Source organism: Dromiciops gliroides, chromosome 1, assembly GCF_019393635.1.
Source record: "Dromiciops gliroides isolate mDroGli1 chromosome 1, mDroGli1.pri, whole genome shotgun sequence".
Classification (NCBI taxonomy): domain Eukaryota; kingdom Metazoa; phylum Chordata; class Mammalia; order Microbiotheria; family Microbiotheriidae; genus Dromiciops; species Dromiciops gliroides.
Genome location: NC_057861.1, coordinates 454,261,278 through 454,267,781, shown reverse-complemented (window position 1 = coordinate 454,267,781; position 6,504 = coordinate 454,261,278). Strand labels below are relative to the sequence as shown.

General features: G+C 36.1%; 1 pseudogene; it reads left to right on the top strand.

The window, feature by feature from the left end:
- The first annotated feature begins 405 nt into the window (after positions 1 to 405).
- On the top strand, positions 406 to 915 carry LOC122750313 (annotated as a pseudogene).
- Positions 916 to 6,504: the final 5,589 nt, after the last annotated feature.

Sequence of the window (6,504 nt, the reverse complement as noted above, 5' to 3'; positions counted from 1 at the left end):
GACAATGGGAAAAAGATGACCCAGATTATGTTGGAGAAACTGAGCACTCTAGGCACATACATTGCCATCCAGGTTGTGCTGTCCCTGTGTGCCTCTGGTCATACAAGAGGCTCTGTGTTAGACTCTAGTGATGGTGTAACCCACATTCTTCTATTCCCTAATGTACTTCAATGGAGCCATTCACACATGGATAGAATTACTGCAGATAAGTAATTTAAAAAAAATGATAGTTATATAAGAAAAAGGAATAAACCCAGATACAATCAACACACATATAGCACAGACTAAGCAAAAATGAATTTTTCTTAAATTAGGTAACTCAAACATCTTTTTGTTTCTTTTCTGTTCCTTTTCATTTTGTTTCTTTTTTTTCTCGCCAACAATCTAGAACTCATCTATTAAAATCATGTTCTTCCTCATGTCATCCTCCATCTAGATCTGACTGGCCAGTAGGACAGAATACTTCATGAAGATCCTCACTAAGAGAGGCTACAGTTTCATTCCAACAGCTGAGAGGGAAATTGTGAATGCCAAGAAGAAGAAGCTGTGTTGTGTTGTTCTAGACTTTGAGCAGGAGCTAGCTCTTCTCTGGAAAAGATCTATGAGCTTCCTAATGATCAGGTTATTACTACTGGTAATGAAAGGTTCAAGTATTCATAAATTCTCTTCATCAATTATGAAATGTGATGTCAACATCTGTTAGGATCTGTATGACAATACCATATCATTTGGTGGTATCACTCTGCACCTAGGCATCGTTGACAGGATGTGGAAGATTTTACCCCAGCATAATGATAATTTGCATCATTACCTCAACTGAGCTCAAGTATTCTGCCCACCTCCCAGCAGATGTGGATTAGCAAAGAGGAGTATGAGCAATCTGGGCCCTCCTCTGTCTAATGCAAATGCTTCTAAATGGATGGTTATATGTTTGTTTATTTTGTCTTTCTTATTTTGGTTTTTGTTTGTTTTTGTTTGTTTGGGTTTTTGGTTTTTTTGTTTTGCTTTTTGGTCAAAGGGTATGGCATGATAATTACTTCCCAAAAGAGATTAAATTGATATAACTTTATTTCTTGTTGGATTTGGGGGAGTGGGGAGATGATTTTGACTTAGGATTTAACTGGAATAGTGAATATGATGAGTGGTCTAGGAAAATTGGAGGAAAACATCCCCAAATTCCTATAGTACATCTTCAGGATTTAATTTAATATTAATAGTTTAATAATTGTTAGAAATATTACAAAATGGATTTTTACATTTTTACTTGACTCTATCCAGCCAAGAGAGGGAGAGGGGAGAAGGCGGTAGAATTGCTTACATGTCAAATATATAATCCATACAAATAAAAAACTTTTGTTATCTTCCATCTTAATACTTTCTCCTTCTTAGTTTAATTGTCAGATCCATAATGATGTTCTGTCTGATCCCAAATTGATGCTTTAGGTAGGCTTGGGGGCAAGTTTCTCCCACAAGGGCTGGTTGGGGCTTTTCCTCTTTGCGTTTTCCCTCCTCTTCCCAAAAGGCCCCTTTCCCTCTTATTCATCCACCCCCTCCCCCACCCTCAGTAGCATGGATGATGTTTGTCCCTGGACAGTGAGGTAAGACTTCAGGATTGGGGCAGCGGGGGGGGGGGGGGGGGGGAGGGTAAAAAGGGTGTAATAATGCTCTGCTTATCTGAACTTGGAATAGCCTCTGGTCATTTTTCCTTTTTCTGGCTCCCTTTCTCTACTGCCACACATGTCCCTTTATGTGATCCCTCTACTTTTCCCCAAGGAATTAGTGTTTAAAAATGCTGACTTTAAATGACAATTTAGGGGCAGCTAGGTGGCACAGTGGATAAAGCACCAGCCCTGGATTCAGAAGGACCTGAGTTCAAATCCAGTCTCAGGCACTTGACACTTAATAGCTGTGTGACCCTGGACAAGTCACTTATCCCTCATTGCCCCACAAAAAACCCAAAACAAACAAAAAAGGTAATTTAAAAGTGATCTAAAAAAGGGGGAGGGGGGAGCTAGGTGGTACAGTAGACAGCGCAACAGCCATGGAGTCAGGAGGACCTGAATTCAAATCCAGCCTCAGATACTTACTAATTGTATGATCATGTATGATCTGCAATGACCATAAAGAAAAATAAACTTTACATTTCTATAGGGTTTTGGGGTTTTGTTTTTGTTTTTGTTTTTTTGGGGGGGCGGGCAATGAGGGTTAAGTGACTTGCTCAGGGTCATACAGCTAGTAAGCGTCAAGTGTCTGAGGCTGTATTTGAACTCAGGTCCTCCTGAATCCAAGGCCAGTGCTTTGTCCACTGTGCTACCTAGCTGCCTCCTAAATTTTGTCATTTAAAGTCAGCATTTTTAAACACTAATTCCATGGGGAAAAGTAGAGGGACCACATAAAGGGACATGTGCTTTATCCACTGCACCACCTAGCTTCCCCCTATATGCTAGGTTTTATACTACATACATGCACTAAATACAATCCATATTTATATATTCATATATGTGCATGTGTTTGTGTTTCTCTGTGTGTATATTTATCCTCAAGGCACTTATTCTCTTTTAACAATGAGGAAAAGAGGGCAAGTAGGTGGCACAGTGGATAGAGCACCAGCCCTGGAGTCAGGAGGACCTGAGTTCAAATCTGGCCTCAGACACTTGACACTTACTAGCTGTGTGACCCTGGGCAAGTCATTTAACCCCAATTTCCTCACCAAAAAAACCAAACCAAACCAAAACAAAACAAAAAAAAATAATGAGGAAAAGAGTGGAAGAATTGCTTTCAAGATTGGTTAATGGAGAAAGAATGTAGGACATGAGTAATATACTACAGAACAGAAAAAACAGAAATGGAGGGAATGGTGCTGGGCTAGAGGCACATGTGCATTTTTTTTCCCTCTTGCTGCTTACGGTCTCACTGACTTAACCTGATCATACCCATTTTTTCTTTCTCCAAAGATGATCTGTACCCCCAACCCAACACTTTCTGAAGTAAAGGAGAGCTGAGATAAAATAAACTCACATGAATTTATCCGTGTGAAGGAGAGCAATGGTCATAGACAAGATTGCCCAAAGAAAAAAGCAGTATACAATACAGATAGCTGAAATTGGAGTTGAGGCTGAACATTACAAAACACAACAAAACAAAATAAAGCCAGTAGGAGGGTAGCTAGGATCCAGCCAGAGCAGCAAGAGGCAGCTAGAATCTTTGGCACCTAGACTAATGCAAAGGATTCTATAACTACCTAATGCTTTTCTGTGACTATAGCAATGAAGGAGCTTTTGTATCTAAGCACAAGAACTGTGTTTATTTCATATCTTGTGTTTTGGAACTGCAAACAAAGGGAATGATGGATAAAATCTGAACATTTAAATCTTGGTACTTGAATCCTGAGTTTTAGATTGGCTGTAAGCCAAGAGATTTTTTTTTTTTGAGCTGCCTAATATGGGAAGAAACCATGTAGGCCCAGTCTGTGCTGTGTTGATTGAATTTTGGTCTATTCCTTTTTTCATATAGTTATAATTTGTAATAATATTGATAGATAGAAGAGAGGGGGAGAGAGAGAGAGAGAGAGAGAGAGAGAGAGAGAGAGAGAGAGAGAGAGAGAGAGAGAGAGAGAGAATTTCACAGTTGTGTGTGACTCCATTAAAGCACACCAGAGAATAGAAAAGTATGGAAATTTTCAGTGGGTAGGGATTATGTCAATAGTCTCATCAGTTAAATCCATACACACTAAAATATTGCTGGCTATACCATCTTTGCTTGTTACTTTCAGTTAATTACTCCAGTGGAATTTCTCTTCAAATCAGTTTTGTACTTAACAGAAAGGGATATAATTTCATACATAAGTGGAGACTATAAGAAATTAAAGATGATAGCATTTGAAATTAATTATTGATAACTTTTAAAAAGATTGTGACTTCTAAAGTCATTTCAATTTTTTAAGTTGTAGGATTTTATTTTGTTTTTTAAACAGCTGCTTACCTAGTAGTTAAAAAATAAATGATGATAAGTGTAACAAATATTATAGTGCTTTTGACTTCCCCAGAAATATTATTTGATTTTGAGTTTATATACTTCACATTTTAATGCTTTAACAGGATAATCCAGCTCATATAAGTCATGAGTCTTTGCTTACTTACAATGATTATGGTAGATATTATATTAAATAATTCACACCCTGAATGCACTTACTGTTGGAGTAAACTTGTTAATCCCACTTTTGCTGACTGTGATTTAAACTGTTTTCATTAGGGGGGAAATGAATGCATTTTAGGCAAGATTTGTAGTAAAAATTATTTATTTCTTTTGGTCACTGATTCAAACACCGTTGGGTCTTACAGATGCTCACATACACACACACACACACACACACACACATACACACACACACACACACATCCCAGTGGGGCATGCCACACAAAACTAAATCTTAGACTAGCCTGATGAGTATTGCCATCTTCAAAAGGAGAAAGAGGTAGCCAACTCTAGGAGAGCCATAAAGAGCTTGGTATTACATATCAGAACACCCTCTGATGTTTAATATATAATGTATGAATTCTGGGGTAGGGGTGCAGAATGTGATTTTCAGTATCAGAACTTAAATAATACAATCAAGAAAGTAGAGAACAGCATACCTCTGGTAGTTAAAGATATGATGGTATTATTTTTATTTAAAAAATAAAACAATGTTTCTTTTTTGTGTGTGATAAAATTAATGACTGGCTGAAAATAGCAAGTGGTTGGCAAAGTTAGAGAGAGAATATTCTCTGGTATAAAGACTTGATTACTGTTGGGGGATGAAAATATTGACATTCATTTTGATATCAGAATTGAAAATGAAATATTTTCCTCATATTATTGAAAGATCTTTTCATTAGTGATATCCAATCTGAAAATAGTAATATAAGTCCTATTTCCTTTTTGTTAAGAATATAAAATGTTATTTAGAAATAAAATACAATGTCTATTTCTGACCAAAGGAAATATACAGAAGTGTTTGGATTGAAAGTGTTAATAGTTATTAACACATGGCAAAAAAAATTATTAAATCTTCTGAATGATACTACCATTTATAAGAAAAGGAACTGCTTGTTGAAATATATTACATCCACCCATTTTCCACCATGTTATTAGTAATCAATGATCTTTTCTTCCCCCCCCCACCATAGTCAGGGAGCTTATTTTTTTTGTACATCAGTGAATATTTTGCACAGACTGAAGTCAAAATAACAAAAGCAATTATTTGGAGTCAAATTGTGTCCAATACAAATCTTTTGTGTTAACTACAGATATAATATTTTATGAGAAAAAAGGTTTATCCATATCAAAAAAATTATTACTACTCAAAAGGTATATTAAAGTTTACCAAGGCCTCTATATGATAATTAACTCAGCTGTTTCATTGCACCAATTCATTTTTAATTTTTAAATTTTATTCTACCTTTAATGTTGAAAAAATTTATATCTATCTATATGCACTTATACATGAAACAACAGAGCTAATTATTAAGACAAATACCTAAGCCTATAGAATGTTAGCATTTTGCTAAAAATAATGCTATGGTAATGATTCCATTTCAAAAGAAAGTTTAACTCCCTAACTCCTTCCATATGACCAGCCTATTTCCATTTCCTTTAATATATTTCTTTGATGACATCTTTTATTCTTTTTAGAAGTATTTTATTATTTTCCAATTATATATAAGTATAGATTTCAACATTTGTTTTCACAGGATTTTTAGTTCCAATTTTTTTTCTTCCACCCTCCCTTTCCTCCCTCCTCCCCAAGATGGAAAGCAGTCTGATATAGGTTGTATATGTACAATCACATTAAACATATTTTTACATTAGTTATCTTGTGAAAGAAGAATCAGAGCACAAGGGAAAAACCTCAAAAAGGAAGGGAAAAAAACAGTTCAAAAGTAGAAACAGTATGGTTCAATTTGCATTCATAATTCACAGCTCTTTTTTCTGGATATTGAGAACATTTTCTATCATGAGTTCTTTGAAACTGTTTTGGATCATTGCACTGCTGAGAAGAGCCAAGTCCATCCCCATTGTTCATCACACAATGGACATCTTTTATTCTTCATAATTTCATCTTTATTGTATATTGAAGTCTTCTTACATCCAACATGTACCTTTCCATTGCTGTTTGGGTAACAGTGCAATTTCAGATGCTTAGATACTAGTTTTTCTATAATCATAGCCACATAGAATACTGGTTTGTAAAAAGTAGAGGATGGGGGCAGCTAGGTGGTGCAGTAGATAGAGCACTGGCCCTGGAGTCAGGAGTGCCTGAGTTCAAATCTGGCCTCAGACACTTAACACTTACTAGCTATGTGACCCTGGGCAAGTCACTTAACCCCAATTGCCTCACTAAAAAAAAAAAAGTAGAGGATGAACATACATATATATGGATGTGGATGTGGATGTGTATTTATAAACAGCGCTCTTCTTTAGTCATTTTCTGTCACGTCTGACTCGGCAATATCATTTGAGATT